Below are 18,300 nucleotides of genomic sequence, written 5' to 3'. Positions count from 1 at the left end.
AAACGTGGCTGGGTCTTTCAGCATGACAATGATCCCAAACACACCGCCCGAGCAACGAAGGAGTGGCTTTGTAAGAAGCATTTCAAGGTCCTGGAGTGGCCTAGCCAGTCTCCAGATCTCAACCCCATAGAAAATCTTTGGAGGGAGTTGAAAGTCCGTGTTGCCCAGCAACAGCCCCAAAACATCACTGCTCTAGAGGAGATCTGCATGGAGGAATGGGCCAAAATACCAGCAACAGTGTGTGAAAACCTTGTGAAGACTTACAGAAAACGTTTGACCTCTGTCATTGCCAACAAAGGGTATATAACAAAGTATTGAGATAAACTTTTGTTATTGACCAAATACTTATTTTCCACCATCATTTGCAAATAAATTCATTAAAAATCCTACAATGTGATTTTCTGGATTTTTCTGGATTTTCTGTCATAGATGAAAATTACAGGCCTCTCTCATCTTTTTAAGTGGGAGAACTTGCACAATTGGTGGCTGACTAAATACTTTTTTGCCCCACTGTAGATACTCATTGAGCAGTGAGCACACGCAGTGCAACATAGGACAAGCAAGACGTTGCATACAGACAGAGCAGCAAAGAACAAAAAGCAGCAAGACAAAATTCATAAAAGCAAGTGTTTCCACACCTCACAAGCTACAGACAACATGGAAAGCGGCAATACACAGCTAGGGATTATGTTCACAAATCTGAATGACCTTTAGCCATGTCTTCATGCATTTTGTGGAAGTGTGATATGTGGTGCAGTTATGTGTGTCTGATGGCAGTGTATTCCAGACATGGGAAGCTCTCATAGAGAAAGAGGATTTACTAAAGGTGCTTTTCCCTAAGGGAACTATACAGTCACCTCTCATGGCAGACCTTGTGGATCTGTTGCCATATGTTTGGGTTTTCTGTTTAACAAAAATGCTCAGTGGAGGGGGAGCCAGGCCATTTAGGATCTTGAATACAAGACATGCGTCGGTGTATTGCACAAGATTTCCCCAACTCAGGAGATCATGCTTTCTGAGGATGTAACAGTGATGATGGCTATTGGGCTTCCTATCAAGCACTTTGAGAGCCTATTTGTAGAGACTGAATAGGTTTTAATGTTGTACAGCAAGCTTAGGCCCAACTAGTCAAGCAGTATGTTAAGTGGGGGAGTATCATAGATTTGAAGTACAGTTTTATAACCTCTGTAGTCAAACAATGTCGTATAAATCGGAAATTATCTAGGTTGAATTTGGTTATTTGAATGACCTTTTTCACGTGCTTTTTAAAAGAGAGATTGGAATCAAGTATGATGCCAAGGCACTTAAAATCAGATACCACCTGGAGCTTCTCCCCTGACACATAGACATCTGGCTCAGTAGCATCTGTTGTCCTTTGTCCATCTTGGACTTCACATTTTCCAGAAGAAAGCAGTTGGCCGTTTCTGTGGAGTGTTTCGCTCTGAAGCCAAACTGCATGGAGTGTAATGTGAAGGGGCTGTTGTTGAGGTGGGCAATCAGTTGTTCTGCTACACACTTTTCAACAACCTTTGACACCACAGGTAGTATACTAATGGGCCTGTAGTTACTCACGTCAGCAGGGTCGCCCGATTTAAAGATGGCCGTTATTATGGCCAATTTCCATACCCTTGGAAACACCCCGAGACCAATAGATGTGTGGGTGACCTTAGTAATGGGGGCAATGAGTGACTCTTTGTAGTTTTTAAGAAAGGTAGAGTCCAGCCCAAACACATCTTTGGCTTTAGAGTTCTTTAGTGAGCTAATCACCTTTGACTCAGAAACCTCCCTTATGATGAAGACTGGTTGAGTGTCATTCACTAGCACTGAGGCCAAGAAACCAGTGGAGGGGTTCTGTGTCAGTACCCTGACAGAGTCAATAAAGTAGGAATTGAAGGTTATTGCTATTTCGACTGCATCCTGTGTTAGATTGTTATTCACCATGATTTCTAGTCTTTTTGCAGTGTTACTATGGTCTTTCCCTGTTAACTTTTTTAGATTCTCCCAGATCAATTTATGTTAATAAAAATGTTTACCATGGCCTCTGATTTCTTTCATCACCTTATTTCTCAACATGGTAAACCTACGTCTGTCATGCTCTAATTTGGATGTTAGGGCTATTTTTAGAGCATAATCTCGTTCTTTCATCCATTTCCAGATTTCTCCATTCAGCCAAGGAAGAGTGCTTTTTTGGCCTGGTTTGGATTTGATTTTCTTTAGGAAACCATTTATTGTAGTCTGGATTGTGGATAGAAAAACCTGACTATCAGCTTCCACGTCTGTATAGGACAAGAGGTCATTCCAGTTAATTCCCTTAGTTGCGTTTTCAAAATAGTTTAATTCACTCTTAGGTATTCTTAGTTGATCTGGCTTTCTAACAGTAGAGAGGTTAAACCTGCTCTTAGACAGCTTTCTGGCTATAAGTGTCAGATTATGATCAGATAGCCCAGTAACCATATTGAATTTTTATTTATTTATTTATTTTACCTTTATTTAACCAGGTAGGCAAGTTGAGAACAAGTTCTCATTTACAATTGCGACCTGGCCAAGATAAAGCAAAGCAGTTCGACAGATAAAACGACCCAGAGTTACACATGGAGTAAAAACAAACATACAGTCAATAATGCAGTATAAACAAGTCTATATACAATGATTTAGTGATTTAGTCAATCTCTCTGGTTTATTACTGAACACCAAATCAATCTGTGTTTTAGAGCAACAAGTCACCCTGATTGGTCCTTTAACTAGCTGTGTAAGGTCAAAGGTATTAGTGATCCATTTGAGGGTTTTCCGACAACACTTGTCTTCATAATTAATATTAAAATCTCCCATTAAGATGACCTTTTTCCCAAAGTCACATTCCCTAAGCATGTTAAACTGATCAAAAAACGCACTTTTGGTGGAAGGTGGCCCATACATTCCAATAAGGGTAAAAGACATTTGGGGAGACAGTGTAACGTTCAGGCCAATACATTCTAGTTCATTATCACATGACCACTCAATTTGTTTACATCGGATATGTTCTTTAATGTAAATCATCACACCCCCTCCTCTTCCTTCCAGCCTGTCTCTCCTGAGAACATTGTAGCCAGGCACAATCAAAGCAGCAGATGGAGAGTTTTTATGGAGCCATGTCTCTGAGAGGCAGAGGAAGTCAAGGTTGGAGTCTGTGAGTAGATGTTGAATTTGATCACTTTTTGGAATGACACTACGAATGTTCAAGTGCCCCCCTAGTAGTCCCTTGGGCTTAGCTCGTGGGTACCAGATGACTCGAGACTGATTGACACATTGAGAAAAGTTACATTTTCTGTGTTTTCTGACGGCTGGGTTTAGGACGTTTTGTTTTGTTTTGAATAGGGGCAGTTCGGTAGCGCAATTAACAATCCCTCCCGCCTGCACTGGATGCGGGGAACTAATTAAAACAGCTTGCGTACCAGAAGCAGAGTCAGGGAGCTTGCGTACCAAGTCACATATAGCGACTTGGGTGTGTTTGAAGAGTCAAAATCTATCCTGGAGCCGGGTGAGTCGAGAGAAACCATGGGACCACAGCACTCACCCACTTACACAGCGGCGACGATCAGTGGACGAGGCCACCCACTGTTTTCCACTCCGGTGAGTATCGCTGGCTCGGTGATGTTAGGCCCAGGGTTGAGGCTGGCTCGGTGATGTTAGGCCCAGGGTTGAGGCTGGCTCGGTGATGTTAGGCCCAGGGTTGAGGCTGGCTCGGTGATGTTAGGCCCAGGGTTGAGGCTGGCTCAGTGATGTTAGGCCCAGGGTTGAGGCTGGCTCTTTGATGTTAGGCCCAAGGTTGAGGCTGGCTCGGTGATGTTAGGCCCAGGTTTGAGACTGGCTCGGTGATGTTAGGCCCAGGGTTGAGGCTGGCTCGGTGATGTTAGACCCAGGGTTGAGGCTGGCTCGGTGATGTTAGGCAGGAGGGTAGTGAACAGGTAGTTTAACAGTTTCCGATATATATTGGACTTGTGTTTGTTAAGCCTAAGCGGTTCAGTGGAATAGGGAGCGAGGTAGACTTGGCCATTATTCAGAACATTATGGTATGCTGTGTGCTGTCCTCTCCCGTGGAACAGTGAACCAATGTGTTTGGTGTTGGCATTCCCCAACAGTAGATTGATTGTGTCATCCCAGCAAGGACGCACTGAGATTATCAGTAGAGCAGCTACATAACTGACAATCATGGCAAAGTACTGGAGATTAAACACATCATTGTGCTTTAACTCTTTGCATGATTTACTTCGCTGGGGTCAGCGTACACCTGATGTTTTCGACAAAATAACAGCATTCGTATGAGAAGCGGCACCTGCCGCACCACCCTGTCTTCCGTCCACCATTTTTCACCCAGAGCAATTCAGCGTCATCCGCTATCCACTTCGCATAGCCTTCAACAAACAAACTGTAAAAAGGGTCAGTTACACAGTTAACATTAAAGTTTATTGAAGACCATTAAAAGTTAAAAACTTTACAAAATTAAACAAATTAGACTGTGTGAATCTTAAAACATGATCTCTACTGTACAAATATACACTATATTTCCAAAAGTATGTGAACACCCATTCAAATATGTAGATTCGGCTATTTCAGCACACCGGTTGCTGACAGGTGTATAAAATCGGGCACACAGCCATGCAATCTCCATAGACAAACATTGGCAGTAGAATGGCCTTACTGAAGACCTCAGTTACTTTCAACGTGTCATTGTCATAGGATGCCACCTTTCCAACAAGTGAGTTCCTCAAATGTCTGCCCTACTAGAGCTGCACCGGTCAATTGTAAGTGCTGTTATTGTGAAGTGAAAATGTCAAAGTGGTAGGCCACACATGCTCACAGAACGGGACCGCCGAGTGCTGAAGCGAGTAGCGTGTAAAAATTGTCTGTCCTCGGTTGCAATACTCACTACCGAGTTCCAAACTTCCTCTGAAAGCAACGTCAGCACAACAACATCGTCGGGAGCTTCATGAAATGCGTTTCCATGACCAAGCAGCCATACACAAGCCTAAGATCACCATGCGCAACGCCAACTGCGAGCCAGGCCTAATCGCCCAACATCAGTGCCCGACCTCAATAATGCTTGTCGTGGAAATTACCACCAGGGACAGCTGAAGTCAATATTAAATTAATCATTATTTTCTGTTAACTGGAGAGGTTCCAACAAACTCAATGCACCATAGTGCACGTCGGTCTGGAGCTCTACCAGGGCAGTCCCGTTAGTTCTCTTACATACTGCTTACACAGACAAGTTATATTTGCATGATTTACATTATTCATAATTTATTCATCATTAACGTTTGGTTAATGCATTTGACTGACCAATACCTTACGAGTCTTCTTCTCTCCAAGCTGAAACCTTGAAACTGAGATACCCCTTTCACTTCTCAGAGTAATATTCTGTGCATACTGCCAAATTGCTTATACTGATAGTGAGGATTCCTCCCAGGCACAATCAATCAGTCACTTGCATGAACCCAGTCGAATTGGTTAATAGAAAAGCACAAATATACAATTTTACTTGACATACCCTCCTCTTATCAATCTGATAGTTGTCATACAATTTTAAGGTAAGCATGCGATTATAGCTTCTATTAAAAGGGGGTTCTATACTTCTATTAAAGTTTGTGAAATCAACACATAAAACCAGACATTTCATCCTTTCAAACCCTTTACTCTGGGTTGGACAATCTAAAATACACACAAGGGATCTGTAGACTCACATTGTTTCTATAGCTTTTACCTAGAAAACCATTGCAGTAGAATTTTTTTACTTAAGACCCTCGCTTCATACAGTTACACGGACAGTCGGAAAGTATTCAGACCCTTTGACTTTTTCCACATTTTGTTATGTTACAGCCTTATTCTAAAATGGATTAAACAAATTATAATTCAGCAATCTACACACAATACCCCATAATGACAAAGAGAAATCAGGTTTTTAGATAAAGAAAAAATTACTGATTGAGACTCGAAATTGAGCTCAGGTGCATCCTGTGTCCATTGATCATTCTTTCATTGATCATTCTTGAGATGTTTCGGGTGTGTGCCTTTCCAAATACTGGACATGATTTGGAAAGGCAAATACCTGTCTATATAAGGTCCCGCATTTGACTGTGCATGTCTGAGCAAAAACCAAGCTATGAGGTCGAAGGAATTGTCCGTAGAGCTACGAGACAGGATTGTGTTGAGGCACGGATCTGAGGAAGGGTACCAAAACATTTCTGCAGTATTGAAGGTCCCCAAGAACACAGTGGCCTCTATCATTCTTAAATGGAAGAAGTTTGGAACCACCAAGGCTCTTCCTAGATCTGGGGAGAAGGGCATTGGTCAGGGAGGTGACCAAGAACCCGATGGTCACTCTGAAAGAGCGCTAAAGTTACTCTGTGGAGATGGGAGGATCTTCCAGAAGGACCACAATCTCTGCAGGACTCCACCAATCGGGCCTTTATGGTGGAGTGGCCAGACTCTCAGACCATGAGAAACAAGATTAACAGATTAATCCAAAATTGAACTCTTTGGCCTGAATGCCAAGCGTCACATCTGGAGGAAACCTAGCACCATTCCTACGATGAAGCATGGTGGTGGCAGCTTCCTGCTTGGGATATGTTTTTCAGTGGCAGGGAGACTAGTCAGGTTTGAGGCAAAGATGAATGGAGCAAAGTACAGAGAGATCCTTGATGAAAACTCCAGTGCTTAGGATCTCAGACTGGTGTGACGGTTCACCTTCCAACAGGACAACAACCCTAAGCACACAGCCAAGACAATCCAGGAGTGGCTTCGGGACAAGTCTCTGAATGTCCTTGAGTCGGAGCCCAGACTTGAACCTGATCGAACATCTCTGAAGGGACCTGAAAATAGCTGTGCAGCAACGCTCCCCATCTAAGCTGACAGAGCTCGAAAGGTTCTGCAGTGAAGAATGGGATAAACTCTCCAAATACAGGTGTGCCAAGCTCGAGGCTGTAATTTCTGCCAAAGGTGCTTCAACAAAGTACTGAGTAAAGGGTCTGAATACTTATGTTAATGTAATAATGTTTTTTTTATCTCTCACCTAAGCCACCACCATCTTTAAGTTTAGTTAACAAGTCTCTACATGTTCAACATTCATTGGTTCTATTTAATTAACAGGGCATGGGTTTTGTTTCAAAATGTGGTGGGGTGAAGGAAATCCCATAAGCATTTATGGTGTTATTGGTTTGGGGTAAGTCAGGTCCTGTACTTTTACCAAAAGTGGATATGTGCCAATCTTTGTCTGAGACTTTATTTCACAGACCATTTAGATTTTCATTCATTTTCATACAATGCGTTAACACTATCTTTTATCAAATGGTCCATGAAGGGACTGGACATTTCTCAGAATACTTTCTACACCACTTACTATGTGGTGTGGGTATACAAGTTGTATATTATTATATATTTCTTTCCATTGTCACTTGATCAAATCTCTACTATTCATACAGCATATTTGGTAATAGTACTCTCTCCTTTTCATATCTTCACATCACACAGAATCCCTACAAAACATTATAAATCAATCTAGGTATTTACATCCACACCACCAGCAACGATCACAGCGCAGCCAGCACGAGAGGTACACATATCATGTTTGAGGAAATCTCAGTGTCCCGGGGCATCAATGAACAGCCCTTAGCCATTTAAAAAATATATATTTGACCTTTATTTAACTTGGCAAGTCAGTTAAGAACAAATTATTATTTTCAATGATGGCCTAGGAACAGTGGGTTAACTGCCTGTTCAGGGGCAGAATGACAGATTTGTACCTTGGGGATTTGAACTTGCAACCTTTTGGTTACTAGTCCAACACTCTAACACTCTAACCACTAGGCTACCCTGCCGCCCCATCTGTTACACTCTCAAACTTTTCAAGGGCTTCTCCTGTCAGTGCCTGTAGCTCGACGGGCGGTTGTGGACAGAACCCCTAGATAAAGTTATTGATAGAAAAACTCAGCTCACACAGAATTCATTCAGACATGCACCTCTCTCACCCCCAGGGCCAGTCCCCTGACAGATATCATTCACTTAGTTCTAATAATATATCTTATTCAGTGGCAACCCGTCATTCAGGGCAGGTGGAGCACCTGCGGGGGGGGGGGGGTTGCCTCTTTTGCATGATATTTTGGCATTAATACGTGTCACATATCAGTTTGCAAACAATGTAAACAAAAAGAAAAAAATTCAGTTAATAATGCGGAATACAAACATGGTCTAGGGGTTGGTAATGTTCTCTAGCTGCGCTGTGATTGGCTCAGTGTTGTGTCACTCATAGGGGCACCACTGTACATCACCGCAAAATATATAGGTAGAGCTCGAAAATTCAAGCCCTTTGGGTGCTGCCATAGAGTTACATTAGAAGCGCCCATCCAAGAAGGCTTACGGTCATTGGCCACAGATAAAATGATGTCAAATCACATTATATTTACAGTAGCTTTGTTGGACTGATCATGTCAACATCATACTTTCAAAATCTTAGCTAGACAAGCAGTCATCATCATGCATCAAGTCGATAATCTACTGGCAAATCCTTTTCAATCCTTGTCATATGACAATACATTAAAGATAAAATGTATCAGTGCTCATCGGCCATTGGACATAAACATTACACAACAAGTTGGAAATCGCAAATTCAACAATGAGTGGTTTGGCCTGCTATTCAATGGAGTGGGTGTGTGGTCCAAGTCTGTGTTTAAGGGTCGCTTTTCCAAGCTTAAAAGGATAAACAGTCAACACCATGGGCAAGAAAAGGTTGAATACATTGGCCATGTTGTCAATACAGCATGACTTCTGACGCATTCAAGACAACGGCGAACTCTGAAAAAAACTAGCTCCGACTAGGAACATACGTTTTGAACGGTCATACAACTAGGGATTCCAAGTCGGGAAGTAGGGCCTCTTTCTAGAGCTCCGACTAGAAGATCACTGACTTCATGATTCAACCTTGTTCCCAGTTGTCTTGAAAGCACCATAAATACTCAGTTTTTCACAATTCTTGACATTTAATCCTAGTAAAAATTCCCTGTCTTAGGTCAGTTAGCTTCTTGAGGGCCGGGGGCAGTGTTTGGAAATTCGGATGACTGACGTTTCCAAAGTAAACTGCCTGTTACTCAGGCCCAGAAGCTAGAATATGCATATAATTGGTAGTATTGGATAGAAACCACTCTGAAGTTTCCAACACTGTTAACATAATGTCTGTGAGTATAACAGCACTGATATGGTAGGCGAAAACTAAATTCCATCCGGAATAGTTTTTTTGTTGAGGTGACCACCATTTAAAATGCCTTTCTTTGGAAAAAGGGATACCTCCCAGATTGCAGTTCCTATGGCTTCCACTAGATGTCAACAGGCTTTCAAAAGTGTTTCAGGCTTGTTTTTTGAAAAAATAGCTAGAATTTTTTGTTTTTCTAGGTGGCTCTCATTTTGACTCTAGTTACGCGCGTGGATGACGGCGCGCATTTCGTTATTTATCTCCGGTAATGAACATACTATTCTCCGTCTTAAATGTTATCCTTTAGTTACATATCTGGGAACTGAGAATTGATTGGAAACAATGTTTGACTTGTTTGGATGAAGTTTATTGGTAACTTTTGGGATTCCTTTGTATGCATGTTGAACTAGTGGAACGGGTGGATTTCTGAATAAAATACGCCAACTAAACTGACTTTTTTGGGATATAAAAAAGGACTTTATCGAACAAAACGACCATTTGATGTGTTGCTGGGACCCTTGGGATTGCAAACAGAGGAAGATATTCAAAGGTGACTTATTTTATCGCTATTTCTGACTTTTGTAATGCCTGTGCTGTTTGGAAAATGTTTTTAATGCTTTTGTGTGTGGGGCGGTGTCCTCAGATAATCGCATGGTATGCTTTCACCGTAAAGCCTTTTTGAAATCTAACAACACAGCTGGATTAACAAGAAGTTATGCTTTTAAATGATGTAGGACAATTGTATTTTCATGAATGTTTAATATTACGATTTTGTGTTTTGAATTTGGCGCACTCCGATTTCACCGGATGTTGTCGTACTAATTAAGATCACCACTTTATTTTAAGTATGTGAAATGTCAGAATAATAGTAAAGAGAATGATTTATTTCTGATTTTACTTCTTTTATCACATCCCCGGTGGGTCAGAAGTTTACATACACTCAATTAGTATTTGGTAGCATTGCCTTTAAATTGTTTATCTTGGATCAAATGTTTCGGGTAGCCTTCCACAAGCTTCCCACAATACGTTGGGTGAATTTTGACCCATTCCTCCTGACAGAGCTGGTGTAACTGAGTCAGGTTTGTAGGCCTCCTTGCTCGCACATGCTTTTTCAGTTCTGCCCACAAATTTTCTATAAGATGGAGGTCAGGGCTTTGTGATGGCCACTCCAATACCTTGACTTTGTGGTTCTTAAGCCATTTTTCCACAACTTTGAAAGTTTGCTTGGGGTGATTGTCCATTTGGAAGACCCATTTGTGACCAATCTATTTTGTGAAGTGCACCAGTCCCTCCTGCAGCAAAACACCCCCACAACATGATTCTGCGACCCCCGTGCTTCACGGTTGGGATGGTGTTCTTTGGCTTGCAAGCCTCTCCCTTTTTCCTCCAAACATAACGATAGTCATTATGGCCAAACAGTTCTATTTTTGTTTCATCAGACCTAGAAATCTAGAATTGGCTTCCTATTTCACAACAAAGCATGCTGTCAAATATACCCTCGTAAAACTGACTATTCTACCGATCCTTCACTTCGGCGATGTCGTTTACAAATTAGCCTCCAACACTACTCAGCGAACTGGATGTAGTCTATCACAGCGCCATCCACCCACCACTGCGACCTGTACGCACTCGTTGGCTGGCCCTCGCTTCAAATTCATCGCCAAACCCACTGGCTCCAGGTCATATATAAGTCTTTGCTCGGTAAAGCCCCGCCTTTTCTCAGCTGACTGGTCACCATAGCAGCACCCACCCGTAGCACGTTCTCCAGCAGGTATATTTCACTGTACACAGCCCACCTGTACACAGCCCAGCTGTAAATAGCCCACCCAACTACCAGTATCTCTACTTGCACATTCATCTTCTGCACATCCATCACTCCAGTGTTAATGCTAAATTGTAATTATTTCGCCACTATGGCCTCTTTATTGCCTTACCTCCCTAATCTTACTACATTTGCACACCCTGTATATAGATCTTTCTATTGTATTATTGACTGTACGTTTGTTTATCCCATGTGTAAATGTGTTTTTGTTGCACTGCTTTGCTTTATCTTGGCCAGGTCGCAGTTGTAAATGAGAACTTGTTCTCAACTGGCCTACCTGGTTAAATAAAGGTGAAATATTTGTTTTTTAAATTCCCCGCAGAAATGTCCGGGAACTTGCAGGTACCTTGGTGGAAGAGTGGGGTATACGATCACTGGTAGGGCACTGGAACCAATATATACTTCAAAATATTGCAGAGCTAACAACAAAGCTAGAGCTTCTTGTTCAATAGAGGGCGTGTTGTCCGGTCCTCTGGCAGTCTCTATGGGGGTGCCACAGGGTTCAATTCTCGGGCCGACTCTTGTCTCTGTATATATATCAATGATGTTGCTCTTGCTGCGGGCGATTCCCTGATCCACCTCTACGCAGACACACCATTCTGTATACTTCTGGCCCTTCCTTGGACACTGTGCTATCTAACCTCCAAACGAGCTTCAATGCCATACAACACTCCTTCCGTGGCCTCCAACTGCTCTTAAACTCTAGTAAAACCAAATGCATTCTTTTCAACCGTTCGCTGCCTGCACCCGCACGCCCGACTAGCATCACCACCCTGGATGGTTCCGACCTAGAATATGTGGACCTATAAGTACCTAGGTGTCTGGCTAGACTGTAAACTCTCCTTCCAGACTCATATCAAACATCTCCAATCCAAAATCAAATCTAGAATCGGCTTTCTATTTCGCAACAAAGCCTCCTTCACTCATGCCGCCAAACTTACCCTAGTAAAACTGACTATCCTACCGATCCTCGACTTCGGCGACGTCATCTACAAAATAGCTTCCAATACTCTACTCAGCAAACTGGATGCAGTTTATCACAGTGCCAACCGTTTTGTTACTAAAGCACCTTATACCACCCACCACTGCGACTTGTATGCTCTAGTCGGCTGGCCCTCGCTACATATTCGTCGCCAGACCCACTGGCTCCAGGTCATCTACAAGTCCATGCTAGGTAAAGCTCCCTCACCAACTTTAAACATCTGCTATCTGAGCAGCTAACCGATCGCTGCAGCTGTACATAGTCCATCGGTAAATAGCCCACCCAATTTACCTACCTCATCCCCATACTGTATTTATTTACTTTTCTGCTCTTTTGCACACCAGTATCTCTACCTGCACATGACCATCTGATAATTTATCAGTCCAGTGTTAATCTGCAAAATTGTAATTATTCGCCTACCTCCTCATGCCTTTTGCACACAATGTATATAGACTCTTTTTTTCTTTTTCTTTTTTTTCTACTGTGTTATTGACTTGTTTATTGTTTACTCCATGTGTAACTCTGTGTTGTTGTCTGTTCACACTGCTATGCTTTATCTTGGCCAGGCTTGTTCTCAACTAGCCTACCTGGTTAAATAAAGGTTAAATAAAATAAATAACAAATGGTTGCATAATTTGTCTGACATTTGTTAAATTTTCGTGAAAAATAACAAAACAGGATGATCCACTTCACTCTTGTCCTAATGGAGTAGAACAGCACCTCTGGCACTAGCATCTACCTCAAGTTTAAATGGTTGTTAAAAATCCGGAGCAGCAAGTACAGGGGTATTACATAAGAGTGTTTTAGCAGATTCAAAAGATACCTTACAATCAGGGGACCACTCAAATGATCTTGCCGGGCTGAGCAAATCGGTCAATGGAGCAACTACCGCAGATACATTTTTAGAGAAACTACTGTGATAGCCAATCATCCCTAAAAAGCGGCGTAGCTCTCGTCTGGTGGTAGATGCCAAGACCTTGGCATCAACAGGGCGCACCTGTCCATGGCCGACCTCTTTGCCGAGATAGGTAACAGTAGCCTTTCCAAACTCGCACTTTGCCAAGTTCAGGGTTAGAGATGCAGCTGCCAAACGTTCACATACCACCCTTAGAGTTAACATGATCTGACCACTCAGACAAATAAATCACTAGATCATCAAGATAGGCACTACAATTGGGAATGCCAGCTAATACGGAGTTAACCAGTCGTTGGACAGTGGTTGGTGCATTCCACATCCCAAAAGCCATGACAGATTATTGTAGGAAGTTGTCTGGGGTCACAAAGGCAGAAATCTCGGAAGCATGTGAGGTTAAAGGAACCTGCCAGAAACCTTTTAAGAGGTCCAACTTAGTTACATAATTAGCAGCACCAACAGTGTCGATACAGTCATCTAGTCTGGGTAACGGGAACGAATCTGGCATTGTGACAGAATTTACCTTTCGATAATCCGTACATAACCTGGACGTACCATCAGGTTTAGGAACCAAAATGCAAGGAAAACTCCAAGGGCTTGAACTTGGCGTAGCCTGGTCATTCTTCAACAAATGTCTCACTTCATCCCTCATTATCTTCCTCTTAGAAGCGTTGACACGATATGGGTGTTGCTTGATAGGGGCAGCATTTCCAACATTAACGTCATGTTCCAACACGTTTGTGCGAGTAGGAACGTCATTAAAGATACATGGAAAACAGTGTAGCAGCCTCACTACGACGTCGGCCTGTCCATCCATTAAATGAACCAGACCTGACTGGAGAGACAGCAGCATTTCTGAGTTGGGCAATCTAACGCACTGCTGCTGAGTATTGCGCAACTCCAATCCATCTCCATCAACATCATTAATGTGATATGCGCTTGAAACACGGTGCGTAATTGACAAGGAATTTAACACCTGCTTGAAGAGCTTTGATAGGACATTGGTACCTTGATCACTTTGTACCACCTTAGGTAACCCGAATGTCGTGAATCATTTAATTAAGGCTTTACTCACTACCAGAGCTGTAATCCTTCGCAGAGGAGTGGCCTCAGGGTATCTTGTTGCCATACACATAACCGTTAACTTCTTGACGCTACCCATCCCTGTAGCGGGATAATCGTCATCAAAACCGCTGAATTGCATAGCGCCACATTCAAATAATATTACTAAAAATATTTATATTCATGAAATCACAAGTGCAATATTGCAAAACACAGCTTAGCCTTTTGTTAATCCACCTGTCATCTCATATTTTGAAAATATGCTTTACAGCAAAAGCAATCCAAGCGTTTGTCTAAGTTTATCGATCGCTCGACAAAACATTATGTACACTTAGCATCAGGTAGCTTGGTCACAAATCAGAAAAGCAATCATATTAATCGTTTACCTTTGATGATCTTCGGATGTTTTCACTCACGAGACTCCCAGTTACACAACAAATGTTCCTTTTGTTCCATAAAGTTATTTTTATATCCTCCTTCCTTACTGCTGATGCGCTCTTAAAGTGACAACACACGGTGAAGGCTCTGTGTAGGATTTCGCCACACTCCTCCCCCCCATGAAAAAACAACCAATCAGGGCCAGCGGGAAATTCAAATCAAATCAAATGTTATTGGTCACATACACATGGTTAGCAGATGTTATCGCGAGTGAAGCGAAATGCTTATGCTTCTAGATCTGACAGTGTAGCAGTATGTAACAGGTAATATATAAGAATTCAACAACAAAACCTAATATCTAACAAATTCCACAACAAGACCTAATACACACAATCAAGTAAAGGAATGGGATGAGAATATATAAGTATAAAATATATGGATGAGCAGTGACAGTAAAGAACGGATAGTGAAGGATACAGTGTACAGTATATACATATTAGATAAGTCATGTGAGATATGTAAACATTCTTAAAGTGGCATTATTAAAGTGACTAGTTTTCCATTTATTAAAGTGGTATCAAGTCTGTAGGTCTTGTCCCTCCTGTCCCCAGGGAAAGGTGTGCCCCTGTTAATATCATTGCACTGTTTGCAAGGACAGCTTTATTGCAAGTAGGCATTTAATTGTATTGTGTAGCTAAGCTTATGCTGTATCATAAATAAAACGTTGATTTGACTAGCTTGAACAGATGGTTCCGATATACCCTATTATAGAATAAAATAAAAACGAGAGATCAATTCATATAATTGATTTGCATAGATTAAACATGCTATCAAATGAATTGACCAAGTAGTGAACTTAAATCATTACTATGTAGAATTGTAGGAAATTGAATTTAAAACAACCATAAAATCAAGCTTTTGGTGAGGTGTATTCATGCATCTCAATAAACTATAACCTAAATGCATTATTACCTCCAACTTGGTGCAATTCACATTTCCAATTGCCCACCCTGACATACAATACCAAGATAGAATGGGCCCTGTGTCTCAACCAATTGCCAATGTAGACTAAATATCCCAATATCCCAATATATTTTTATTTTGCAAAGGTAGCAACAGCCAAAATAGTCAGTATGCTGACAGAGCTTAAATGCTCCAAAGCCACAGGCCTGGGTAATATTCCTGCAAGGTTGCTAATAGATTCTGCTGAGCACATTGGCCCTTGTATTATGCATATTGTTAATCTCTCTCTTGAACAAGGCACAAAGTCTGACCCTGGGAATTATAGGCCAGTATCTATGCTCTGTGTAATATCGAAGATCCTGGAGAGAATTGTTCATGAGCAAATGTATGAATATGTTAACAAACAGGGTCTAATGTATGATTTTCAGTCGGGTTTTAGAAAAACATACTCCACTGATTCATGTCTACTTTACTTGACTGACTTCATCAGGAAAGAGATTGATGAGGGAAATATCTGTGGAATGGTACTGCTTGACCTACAGAAGGCCTTTGATACAGTTAACCACTGTCTCCTAATCTCCAGACTGGAGGCACTGGGGTTAAGCAGTATCCCTCTAGGTTGGGTAAAGTCCTATGTATCAGAAAGGGAGCAAGTAGTAGAGGTTAATGGTTCACTATCTCAGGAAAAAACAATGAGTTGTGGCGTTCCGCAGGGGAGCGTGCTTGGGACCCTACTGTTTTTATTGTATATTAACGATATGAAAAATGCTTGTTCTTGCCGTCTTTTCTTTATGTGGACGACTCTACACTTCTGGTGTCTCACAAAAGTAAAACTATGTTGGAGAGCATACTTAGCACAGAGCTTACTAACAAATGGCTTGGAGATAATAAGCTATCTCTGCACTTAGGGAAAACTGAAGCAATTATTTTTGGATCCAGACCTAAATTGTGTAGGTGGTCTGAAATCAGAGTGGAGTTAGGGGGTGAGGTGCTGACTACTAAAACCTCTGTTAGCTACTTGGGATGTATCCTTGATGGAAGCTTTGGAGGTGTGAGCATGGCCAAAAATGTGCTAGGGAAGGTTAATGCCAGGATTAAGTTTTTGGCTAGAAAGTCCAAGCTGCTTGATAAGGACTCCATGAATGTGTTAGTCACAGCCCTCATTCAATGCCATCTTGACTATGCTAGTACTTCCTGGTTTGGGGCTTATCTAAATTTATGAAGGGTAAGCTCCAGATAGCCCAGAATAAGTTGATCGGGGTAGTATTGAAGGTGAGTCCACGTACTCACATAGGGAGGAGCTGCTTTCAGGAAGTAAACTGGCTGCCTGTTGAGGCTAGGGTGTCCCAGATTAGACTAGGTTTGGTTTACAGGAGTATTTATGGTCCTGCGCCCAGATATCTAAGTGATTACTTTCCTCGTGTTAGGGATGCACACAATCACAGCACCAGATCAGGTGTTGCTGATGTGTGCTTATACAGGTTCAGTAGTAATGTTGGGAAAGGTACTTTCTTGTATACTGGAGCCTCAGAATGGAATGAGTTGCCTCTGCCTATAAAAACAACGTCCTCTCTGGGCAGCTTTAAAAAATGTTTGATGTCTTCTGTGCCCATATGAATAACCCCTATGATGTAACTGGAATGATGAGATAGATGTTCTTCTTCTCTGTTCTTGTTGTATTATTTTACTGCAATACTGTGTTCGATCTTGTCTAGCCAACTTGTCTCAAGAGGACCACAATGGCAATAAGTCCCGGACTTTATTGTGTGTTATCCTCAATGATTTTATTAATGTGCATGTATGGCTTTTAACTTTTATGTGTGCTTGTTTATTAAAATGGTTGAATTAATAAACTAAACTAAACTAAACAATCAGGGCTACAGCGACGTTCAGAGAGGCTCCTTGGGCTTTGCGGTGGCCATTCTGGTTTGGGAGTCCTCAGCAGAATGGTCTCGCCATAACCAAGTTCTGGGTTCCACTGTACAAGAGGGTCCGTGGAGTTTTATGAACATCCAGGCAGACACACAGTGAATTAGGATTTTTTTTCCCCCACGTTCTGTTTGGCCAAAGTGATCAAGCCTCCGATGGGTTTACGCAGTAGCCCAGTAGTACACATAGCCTTTAGTTCATAATTCTCACCACCGCCAGAGAGAAGACAGGAAACAAGCAACCATTTAACTATCTCTAGATTGCAAATGTACAAATTTATTTGGTTTGTCATTCTATTGTTTTTCATGGAATTTTTGTGGTAATTAAATATCATTTATTTCAAATTTTTGATAATACCTTTCCCAGAAATAGTTTTACCAGCTCTGTGCATTCTCAAATTGAAAAGGGTGAGGGAGCACTGCTCTTCCGCACTCCGACAGCACTACACCCCTGGGTATGAGTTGAGAAACATGCCTATTTTGTAATGACACAATTTAAAAGCTGTACGATATTAAGAACAAGTTAATTATCTATATTCTTTGAAAATATTTGTAATGTTGAGTTTTGTTTAATGTAATTCCTGCTGGGTTTTTGAGCTAGTGCCCAATTGACTCCCATTCACTTCTTGTGGGATTCTACAGAGAATGCACTGCATAGCCAATTGTTAACTTGTTAACGCACGGGCAATGTACACAATGGACGTTAATACGATTCCAAGTGACAATTTATTGCCATCTCCTCAAAAGTATATCTGGCTTAGCTACAAAGGATTACAACATGCTGATTTCTGGCTCTGGAATTGTCAAATTTGCTCTGCTTTTTTGTTAAATTTGGCAACATTCATAAGCTCGCCAACCTCACACCCAACAGTATCAGGGGTGTATTCATTAGAGGACGACCACAGCCAACAGTTGCAAAACGTTTTATAACGGAAGCCGTTTACTCCCAAACAGAAAACTAGAGTTTCTATTGGATAATCTCAGGAAGGTCCCTCCATGGTGGCTCCATATTGGTGGGCTTTATGGTTTTGT

This window comes from Oncorhynchus kisutch, linkage group LG22, assembly GCF_002021735.2.
Source record: "Oncorhynchus kisutch isolate 150728-3 linkage group LG22, Okis_V2, whole genome shotgun sequence".
In the NCBI taxonomy this organism is placed as follows: Eukaryota; Metazoa; Chordata; class Actinopteri; order Salmoniformes; family Salmonidae; genus Oncorhynchus; species Oncorhynchus kisutch.
The sequence above is the reverse complement of the archived record's forward strand: the minus strand, read 5'-3'. Positions refer to the sequence as shown.